The sequence below is a fragment of the Amblyomma maculatum genome, chromosome 1 (assembly GCF_055883805.1).
Source record: "Amblyomma maculatum isolate TAMU_Amacu chromosome 1, ASM5588380v1, whole genome shotgun sequence".
In the NCBI taxonomy this organism is placed as follows: Eukaryota; Metazoa; Arthropoda; class Arachnida; order Ixodida; family Ixodidae; genus Amblyomma; species Amblyomma maculatum.
The window spans coordinates 268,936,613-268,947,963 of record NC_139344.1 but is presented as its reverse complement, the minus strand read 5'-3'; positions in this window follow the sequence as shown (position 1 = coordinate 268,947,963).

Here is an 11,351-nt window from a genome sequence, read left to right as displayed (position 1 = left end):
TACGACCAAATTCGCTTCGTTAAGCTTTATTGGGAGTTAAGAAACAACTAACCCAATATTTGCCACCAACGTACTTCCTGTCCCTTTTTTTTTTTTTTTTTTGGGGGGGGGGGGGAGGGGGAGGCAATTAAAGAAAGCATGCGAAATGCGAAAGCAAGGTATTACAGGATTATATATACGCTCATGCGCAACCATATAGTGCAGCATTTCCAGCAGCATTTCAAACAAAAGAAACGTGCGCGCTGACAGTGGCCAAGTTAGTGGCCCGCGCTAAGTTCGACGAGGCGCAAAAGATACAAATATATCGATGGCTGCTTTGAACCACTCGACTTCACTTCTTTCCCACGCTTTGTTGTTGCGTAAACTGTGAAATAACCGTGAAAGAGGTATCCACCATCTTGCGCCAGTAATACTCGCCACTTACCTGGCACCTTGGAGTATAGGGCCGAAATCTACCCCACGACTGCGAAATCCGCCTCTCTAGTATATTGAGTACAGTCGGGGTGGAAGAACCTGGCTTGAGGGATGGGGGACCTCAAAAGCAGCCTCATGTGAGGAGAGGTCGGAAACCCGGCAAAGGCATATGGTGATAGGAATGAGCTTGGAGGCCGAGGGCCGCACATTCGGCAAAGGCGAGTACTCGCTCTCAACGGATGCCCAAATGGGAGCTTGACTAAACTGGTTCATTAGAACAAGTCCTACACTGTCTCCATGCCTCTTCGCAACAATCCAGTCCCTTGCCCTTATCTAACCTCTTCCGCTACTTCCAAGGGGAGATTAGGGGATACTCCTCGGGCACGCTTCCCAGGCTGTGGGCCGCTGCAATAACGTCCACCCATTATTTATTAATTTTAATTTCCGAACTCAAAAATATATTTGTACGGTTGAACTAATTATTGCATTTTAGAATTGGAATAATCTTTCTCTACCCGCTATACATTAGTGGTACGGGAGGGGTCTGTCTATGGACCTCAAACTATATCTGTGTTGTCTTTGCGATAACTCAATAAAGGCTCCGTCTGAATTCACTGTCAGAGGTATGTCCATCAGCCGATGAAAATAACGGCGCTTGGTTTCAATGTTCCGGCAGAATGCGCTGACGCATTTTCAATGAAAGGCTATGCTGACTGAGATGTCAGCCGCTGACTTCGATACGGTGAGCCCACAAGCTTCGCTCATTCAAAATGCGTTTGACAGCCCTGCAGTACGTCAGAACAAGAGAGCAGTCATAGAGATGTTATTTTTTATATTTATCGCGTTTTTTTTTTTAACGTTGGAAAAAAAGGTCCACGTATAAAGTGCATTGGTACAAAAAAAGAGTACTTACAGCTACTCCGGCAAATCATATACTATGCGTCATGTCAAGGCTTACCATTTTTTTTTTTTTTTATGCAGTGGCGATCGGAATACGTAAGTCGGAACCGGCATCAGACACGCAATCTCGTAACCGTCTCTACAGCATAGCCTGCTAGCCACAATGGCTGGTCCAAGAAGCGGCATATCGTGTGCTCAATCACAGCAATACCTAAAGAAAGCATACTATCGACTGGAGGGAGTCGTTAGCGCATAAACAGCAGACAAATGTCTTCATGACGCGTGAAGAGTGATTCATACACAGAGGTGCCGTGTTTGTGAAATAGCACTTCGTTTGACTGCCACTGATGGAAGCACTGGAGACACTTGACAAGTTTAATCTGAACCACCAAGTAAAAACGCAGTAATCGGCTTCGGTTGGTGTGTAAATAAATGCCCTGAACGCTTTGATATCTGACAGTTAACTTTGCCTTGCAAGGTATTATCCTTCCGCTTCACCAAATTCAAGAAAGATTGCGTACAGTCGTGCCTCTATAATACGGACACATTGATTCGAGATCCAAACTGCAGATAAAGCGAGTCGTTCGTAAAAACAAATTGTGATGAAAAACAAACAAACAAGCAAGCAAGTACGCAAGCAAACAAACAAACAGACAAACACTTTATGGTTAATAAATGCTCTTCCGCATAGCGGTCGGTATGAAGTGAAAATAAGATAAATTCTTGGCAACTCTAAGTGCATCGTCCTAGTAGCCTTTACGATTAAAATAATGCAGAGCAGCCCGGAGCATCTTGTGATCCCTAGGAGGCGCGTGACGGCGTCTCAAGGGGGGTGACCTATCTCGCACTACGGTTTTTGCCCATCACCCGAATTGGCAGTGCAGATTTGTACTCAGTCTCCTCTCAACGTAGCCCAAGGTGCAAAGAGTGCTTTGTTCACAACTGTTCATGCATAATGACTAATGGTGATTGATGTGCATCGACCGGCCAACGTGGCAGTGCAGCCTGAAGCCTAAAAAAAAAGATAAAAAATAAATAAAGGGCAGTATCAATCAGGCATTTGCACCCATTAACATTTTCTAGAGCTGCACTAAAAAATATTGAAAAAATATCTGGGCAATCAAGACTCGTGGTCATCGCTCTGGATATTACTGCGACAAAAATACATTGGCCAATATGGACTACGCGCATTTTGATCGAGCCAATTTCCCGGGCAGCGAGTTTCCATAATAACGAGGCTTGCATGCATTGAAAATTGGGTCCCCAGAAAAAGCGTATGTGGGCAGTCGCTTTTTCTTCACCGCTTCTGCATTCAAGTGAAATCTCGAGCCATGCTTACGTTCTTCAGGACCATAATAAAAAGCTCGGCGGAAACAATGAAAGTTTCATGAAGGTGGCAGCATACACTCACAAAAATGGTCCCAATAATTTTTTTTTATTAAGCTTCTATTATATTAACAGAAGCTTAGACGCCACGGTTGCTGAGTGGTTGCGGGTTAACAACACTCACTACGGCGGCGCTCCAGCCACAACTACCGCAATTTGGTGTGGGGGCCGGGAGGGAAGGATGTGGAAACTCTCGGGCACTGAGGTTTTGGCGCACGTTAAACAACCTTGAGGTCGAAAACAGCAGAGACGCCTCTGCTATGCGAGGAGGCTTCCATAATTTCAGTAGCTCAATTTTCTTGCATATAACGTGTTTGCACCCACTTACGTTGCCCTCGTAGCATGTAGGTCTGGCCATGGTGGCTGTTCGCAGGCGATATCAGCAGTGCAAAAAACCAAGTTGCGCGTAATCGTTACAAATTCTGTCTGCGTCAAAATGCAGCGACGGTACGGACAGATAAAATTCCCACAAGATTGGCAGCCTTTTCAAGCGTCCCCTCTATCAACGCTGAAAAGAGAGAAGGACCCGACAGAGCATGCGACCTCGCGGACAGTGCACGCTGTAGTTGGTGCGAGTGGCGTATAGAAGTGGGCGTATAGGCGCTGAGCCGCATCAGCTGTGCGGCGCGCAGTGGAGTGCGCGGTATTAATTCAAATGTCTAAAACGCGAAAAAAAAAAAAAAAAGAACTGCGCTAAATATCGTCGCCTTTACTTAGGGGTAGACGATCGAGAGTCTCCCTCACAGCGCCACTAAACGGCTTTTTGTACGCTGTATTCTCTCGAAAGAAAGTGTAGAGTAGTTCTGCTGCAGCTTCGTTAATAGCAAGATGGCCTAAACTTTATTTTGAGGGCCCGCTATAGGCAGCCAGCAATGAAGTTTGCTGTGTCAATCAACGCGCCGTAACACATATCCTAGCGAAAGAGCAAGTACTTTTGAGTCGCCTTCGTAGGAGGTTTTCACGCCACCTGCATAAGCTTACAGGGATCAGATTGCACGCTCTGTCGAAGCTTTGCATGGCCTGTGTCGGATAACTGGGCTACACTGAGAGCGTCTGGGCAAGGACGTTATCTGTCACACGCGTATCTATAATGCTGCTGAATATCCTCGATCGTTTATCGCGAACCAAGCGATTAACAGCAGCATTTTTGAGGCACTCTACGGAACAATAGCAGCGCCACCTAGGCAGTGCAGGTTGCCTATAAAGACTATAGCGCTATAAGGTGACGGAAGATGATGTGTTATCGGTGTACGCTCCTGTGATCGTTGCGTCAATAACGACCTCGATCAAGAAGGTTCGTGGACGCGTGAACATAAAGTAAGCAGGTCAGGCTGATTAGACACATAAGCGTATTTCTGCCTCTTTGCATTGGATCCTGTGTGAGACGGTGAGGGAATCAGTGGAGGGCACAGACAGTTTTTGACAAGAAATGTACGAGATGTTGAAGCTCGAATAGATGACGCCTCTTTGCTGAAAAGATTTTAGGTTTTTCTGCTGCTATCGATATATTTCGTCTCATCAGGGTCAACCGGTAATTACTAATTGTAGGCTAAATAATCTGAAAAGTTAATTATATCGACCCATACAACCACACCCAGTTTTATTAGATTTATTGAATTAAGTGTTGTACCGCAGCGATAGGTAAACGATGTCGTCATCCCCTGAAATGTGCTGTAACAGAGAACTGCCGCGTCTACTTTCTCGTCTATGATACACGGTCACCGGCTGACTTTTTGTAATGCATGACTGCTGTCGCCTTCTGGCGTGCAGCAACCATGTCGTCTGAGTTCATAACAGGCCTGTGGACCGGATTTAAGGTTGTGCTGAGAGTGCGTCATCAGTAGCCGCGTGTTTCACGCAGACGCTGTCTTGGGGAGTATGGCACAGCAGTCAATGACATTAAGTCAGGTATTTTTCGGTTTCCTTAGACAGTTCCATATTCACAGTGTACTAAAGCTTCACTGCAACAACACCAACGCGACTAAACGAAAACAAAGTACGTCTGTAATGTTCTTTCAAGTAATGGCGTATACAGGCCGGATGAAGAACTGGTTTGTTTTTGGATTTAACGTCCCAAAGCAACTCAGGCTATGAGAGACGCCGTAGTGGAGGACTCCGGAAATTACGACCACCTGGGGGTTCTTTAACGCGCGTTAGCATTGCACAGTCCACAAGCCCCTAGCTTTTCGCCTCCACCGAAAAGCGGCCGCCGAGGGCGGGATGCGATCCCACATCTTTGGGCATAGTAGTCGAGCGCCCTAACCACACTGCGCCACTCTGGCTGGGGACGACGAATTATGCGGATAGAATGCAATTAATGAATAAAGGTCACCCGTTAGTTAGACTTTGGCACTTTCCTTGAAACGTTAATTTGTTGGTAAGGTGATGCAACTCCAGATCTATACGCTAGCGCAACTACTGTAATAACTACTTTAAAGCTACCTTAAGCAGGTACATATCACACACAAAGTGCGGCGACCTCTGCACTATGCCTCTTTATTCGCTCTTGAATCCAGTAGAGGTAAAAATTAGCTGGTGGTTTAACTTTGGTTAACCCTGGAGGGAAGCGAAAGCTTCATGTACAGGGGTAGTAAAACGTTCCCAGACCGCAGGGTGTACTTTTGAGCAGTATAGTCAGGCAGATACAACGGCCCCAAATCTAAAAGAACACGTAGAAGGTAGAAGAAGCATTATTAATGCGAAAGCATTACTTTGCTATGTTCACAGATTTCTGTCCGCAGACCGTGTCCGCAAAATCGTGTCCGCAGCAGTTGTGAGTAATTGAGAAGTGGTAGAGGTTAATGAGTGGTGTCAATCGATAGAGGGTGACGTAATGTTGTTGCTGGAAAAATAATTAGGCCAATAAGTTAATTAGGCAATTAATTAAAATAACTGGATCACAGGAAAGGAAAGGCGCAGTACCTGTCATACTTGTTCTGTGGACGTGACCCGAGCGTAAGCGAAGGGAGGAAGGTAGGAGTGAAAGCGTACAGAGAGAAAGGGGTGCCGAGGTGGATATGACGTCATGGATGTGACGTCACGCAACTAGAAGCAGAGCCGAAAGAAAGGGCATAGGAAAGGATTGGCGCGCAATTTGAAATTGCCAAAGACTGAAATGGGTAAACAAGAAGTAAATTAAGCAACTAGAAGCAACCAACAACAGGTTCCGTGCTTTCGCATTACTCCAATGCAGATTCTGCAGTGCTCTTTTATTTTTCTAACCTCAGAGATAATTGATAGGTTTAATGGGATCTGACGTGCCAGAATAAGCTGACCAGGAGCAAAACCTACGGCCTAGGAACTTTTGACTACCCCTGTACATGGCTCGATAAGGCAGCACAAATCTTGGGCCCAATGTTGACGCGGTGTTGGCATCGTCCGGGCCAATGTAGGACCGGTTGTTGTCGACGTGGTACCAACACAGGACCCAAGGTTCCTGCTGCCTGGAAATGCATTGTGCGTTTCTCCCAACGTAAAGCCCGTTCTTCATCGATCTCTTCGGCATACCGCCTTTTCAGGGCCTCATTCCGACATGCCTTCTTCGCTTTCCGACGCGCAACTGTAGCTGGGTGTTCGTACTCCTCCATCTCGCGAAGTGTTGTAACCTAGGCAGGAGCCCGAGGGCTCCTATTTATACACATATCGCCCCTCTAGCGTCCTCTACTTCCACGTCACATTGACGTCACCTCACGTTACCTTGACCTTGACAGTGGTAACGGGACACTTGGTGGCCTACGTGATTATGCCCCAAAGTCACATGGCGACCACCATGCTTAGCACAGAAGTTTGACCTTTAAATATTGTGACCTTGGCCTTGACCTTGACAGTGGTCACGGGCAAATTGGGGACCTACGTGACTATGCCCTAAAATCATATGGCGACCACCAGACTTAACACAGAAGTTTGACCTCTGCGTCTCCCTCAAGGTGAAAACCGTGCATACCCGACGGCTCGAACTACCTAGCGTAGTGAAGCTTTCGCTTCAAAAAGTCATACTTTCACGCTCTGTTGGCAACATCGAGGGTAACAGATGATCAGAGCGAGGTGTCAGTGGAAGAAACTGCTTATTTGGGTGTAGTAGCTCCCGCAAGGAACGTGACTCGGCGGCAGCGATAGTGAGACTTTCTGGCTTCCCTGGCAAAGGCCAAAGCGGTCCAGCGGTTCAGGACGTTTTTTTTTTTTTTTTCAACCTGCGTGGAAACCAGCCATGTATAAAGGAGGCTTCCCACCACCACCTTTTAAAGCGGTAGCGTTACAGGCCTCGTTCTCCACAAAATCCGGCTTTGGCGTTGTCGGCACCGTGTTGTGAGCGATGACGTAGCCACGTTGGCAGCAGCTACTAACTGGAGCGGCTTCTTTCAGATGGGAAAGGGAGGTCAGAATCGAATCATCTGGAATCCCGAGTCTGACGCACTACCCCTTTAAGACACACAGGTCCTTTCCTACGGCTCAGTTAAAGCGGGGCTTTGTATGTATGTTCGACGGTATTTCATGTAACGTGGTTGCTTACGATCGTACTGTATGCTAATAAGTATGTCCAAGGTGACGAGGACACAAATTAAGGAATCAGTCATCCGCAAGGGAAGTCGCAGTCGGAGCCAGTAACGATGTCACGCCATGACCTTAAATCCACAGCTTAATTGCCCCCTTTCTCCAATTTTTAAAGTTTTTTTTTTTTTTGTTTTGTTTTTCAAGACTCGGATCTGGGCTCTAGTTGGTGACAGCAGCAGTAGATAATTCTGGGTGGTCGTGCGTACTGCGCCGTATATTTGCCAGGTCACGGGTATGTGCCTCAATTACGGGCCATAATTAGCATATAAGGGCCGCTACTCTTAAACAGTTACCGGCAGAATCCTCAAGGCTATAATCCCACTAGAACTTCGCAACGATCTAAAACCTCAACCTGCAGCAACAGACATGTCTTGCAGTCGTCGAAGAAGATGGCAACGCTCCATTTAGAGGGAGTGAAGAACTTACGCGTTAATGCGTGGAAACCATATATGTTACAATAACCAAACAAGAATTGCAAAGCTTTGCACCGTGCTGTAGTTTACGCTTTTCTTTACTAATACTTGCTGATCGATGCACGTCGCAAAATCTTGAAATGCTAGCCAATGTCATCATTTATCTCTGTCCATCCGGCTAGCTCTTCTTGAGTATAATTTCATCGCCAAAGCATTAACTTTGCGCGAACTGCCTGCGTGATTATTCAAGAGGTTGTGGGTAATGTGACGGCTTTCCCGCATGTATAAACATCGCCGGTGCTTTATATTGTCAATGCAGGAGCCCTGCAACGGCAGAAATCGTGCGTTAGTAAATGAGCATGACACCATGTCATATTTCGATGTCTAGGTGCATTCATTCCAACTCCCTTTTTAAAGCGAGGCTATCATTTTCACTTTCACCTTTACTGCTCGCACCATTACTGCTCGCACCATTACCTCTCTCTTTGCTGCAACTCAAACATTTTCCAAGTCGCAAAAAGAGAAAAACGGAAAACTTTAACTTTACAGTCAATGTCTGAGTCGTTTTGCAAAAGGGAATCCTCCTGAGCCATGAAGCATTTTTTACACTGAATGTTTCAAGCACATTCTTTTATGGAAGTAGGCGCTTTTGCCTCCGAGAACATGACGAGATGGGTACTTTGCCCGGCTGACTCTTATGCCATTTTGATATGTCCGGCTTTTACTTAGGTACATGTTTGAAGGCTTCTGCGGGGAGATTTTATGCTGAACATATTGGGTGCCAAAATTACTCTAGCTGGAATTAATAAAACAAAGTACGTCTTTGCTAAGCACGACGCTACTGGCGCTATTCAGCTGCTTCTCTGTATTACGCAAATGAACCTGTCAAAAACGTACTTGCAGTTGCCGCTTAGCAGAACAGAATGACAAAAGTATAACCTAATCTTTCTCTTCTACGTGCGCTTAATTATTGCAGAACAAGCAAAATACACAAGACGGAGTGAGAGTCACATTCCCTCTTGTTCCCTTCCCCCTCTTTGGGGCCCTCTATTCCGTTTCCGAGCTGATTGCTTAACTTGGCATCGGGCGTGCGGAATATGTCACTGCTCTCCGGTGAAAAATACCTCGAGCGGTGCGCGGCAGCCATACAAAAAATTGACGAAGGCGTGTGGGGAAATTAACTCGCGCTGTCGCGCACCGAGCGTCTCTTTCATGCGCGGAGGTATTTTTTCTTTTTGTAATCGCATTACCTCGTGTTTTTGCTTAATCTCCCTTCAGGAAGGAGGCCTTGCCGTCTTCCGTAGCTGCAGAGCACACCAACGCTCATTAGCCAAGCTCGAGAGAGAGAGGGCAACATGAAATTTTAAAGGAGGGAGCGAAAAAGAAAAAGGATACATTGAAGCATGGAGTCTGAAAGAGCAGAGGAGCTGTCTTGGCTATGGCTCCGGACTCCTGCTGAAGCGCTTTTCATAGTCACGCCTTTTTCTTCGCGTTTGTTTGCACTTTCATTTTCTTTCGTTCTGCTCCTTGAGACGAGCCCTAAGCGCGTAATTCGCATCGAAAATCGCCTCTGCGTTGCGCGCCTACAGCGGCCAGACGCGGCGCTTGTGGCGCGCACGTGACGGTGTGAGGAGCTCCATCCCAAGACAGCTTCGCGAGCTGCCACGCACGCCGTATCGCAGCCGATCCGGTCCACTAATACCGTTCTCCCGCTTTGGGACCCGACCCCCCACTCCCTACTTGGGGAGCGTGCATCCAGGCAGCTCGCATGCACAGTCAGAGGCAACAGAAGGAAGGCTTTTGAACGGTTTATTAATATATTTACGCCGTCTTTCTTGGCGCCCGTCCGCTGGGAAGGATCAAGCGAGGGTGGGCCCGAATTGGACCTCGCGTATTTCTATTCGCAGGCAATAAATAAGTGATGAGCGCGAGCGTCCGTGCAGAAGTGCGCTCCATCGCGCTTCGGTGCCGACGTTGGTCGCGGGAAGATGCTGGCCAATGCGATGCGCCCAGCGAAGGATCGAACGGGGCTCGCGTTGATGGATGGCCGCACGTCGTTCGCGATGCAGTCACGTCAGCGAGAAAATGGGCTCCCCTGCTGGGCGCCCGTCGGCGCCCGCTGCTGGGCCTCTTTGTCCCGCCGACCTGAATCCGTGGCGCCCAGGACCGATCGCTGCTGGCGACAGTGACGATGCCGTGCGTCCTCTGTCGCATTGTCGCCATAGGCGAGCAAATTATTCGGGACTTCTGCGTAAATCGTGTTTGCAGTTATATGCGAGACGATGTACCTATTCTCTTCTTGCGTATTAATCGTCGTTTATAGGGTGGGCAGGCGCCTGTCACATTAAGCCCTCGCCGTCATGTCGGAAGACGGCCAAGGGCCCTCAACTTGCAGCATTGATGCGATCAGGATGCGACCAGTGATGCGATCAGGAGCTCGAAATATATATATGGTGTTTAACGCCTGAAAACGACTCGGGTTATGTGGGACGCAGTAGTGAAGGGCTCTAGAAAATTTTGATCACCTGGCGTTTTTAAACGCTTTCTGACATCGCACAGTATTCGGGGGCCTTGCTTTTCGCTTCCGTGGAAACGGGGCCGCTGTGACCGGAATTCTGCGCAGAACTTCTGCTTTGTTTATGTCGCCCACTAAATTAAAATGCTACTTATCCTATTTTATTAGTATGGCTAGTTCTGGCGTAAAATATGACTGTTATTTGGGTTAGCTGGTTATTTCCTGAACGGAATTGTCTCTTAGTAGCATAAATTGTGAAATCTGAGAAAGCATATTTTATAACGCCAGATTTAAAATGAAATCGGCATGCATTGCCGGGGTCACAGCAGCGCACAAGCTCAAATCCACTCTTGACGCTTCTAAAAGACCCGAAATAAAAATCACTAAGGTTATGCTCACTAAATGCGCCCTTAGGGAGGTTGAAGACGCTCCATACACATCAACTGTGCTGTTTAGGCTTCAGGTTTACAGTCGAACAAGTAACTGCAGTGTGTCCTTTCAAAATGTCAGGCCCCCACCTCGTCCAGGAGCAACGCACTATTGCAGATGCAAAGAATGTGTACATGGACTGCTTCGGTTTGAATTGGAATCCAAGAGAGGGTTGTTTATTTTCTGTAGTGTCGCTCTCAGATTGTTCATTTTTTCCAAGACTGCGCAAACGCTTATGAGCAACCCCTCTTTGGCAGTGTGCGCGACCTCATTCGTTCGGAAAAGCATATCTAAAAAATACCCGCATTACAACCCTCGTTGCGGAGAAACTGGACCATGGAGCGCCGCCAGGCCACAGGCGGTGTGATACTTGAGGATGTGATATACGTATAAACAAACACAGCAACTAACTGCATGTTCAATAGTTGGTTATTTCAGGCCAGAATAACGTACGCGTTTTGAACGTTTTGAATTCAGTGATTTCTACGTAAAAAAAAATAATAATAATAATAATTAAAAAAATCAAAACCCCCAAAACACGAAGAAAAACGAAGAAAGAAGGGAATTTCGTTTTTCAATACTTTTAAAATAAAAGATTAATTACTGAGTAGCTTCCATCGAAACCAGGCCATGCGGCTAGAAAAATTACTTTTCGACGCATAAATTTTGTTTCGGCACTGCCTATAACTCCACCACCTGTATTAGAGACATGGGAGAAGACGTACCTTGCAACGTCATCGAAC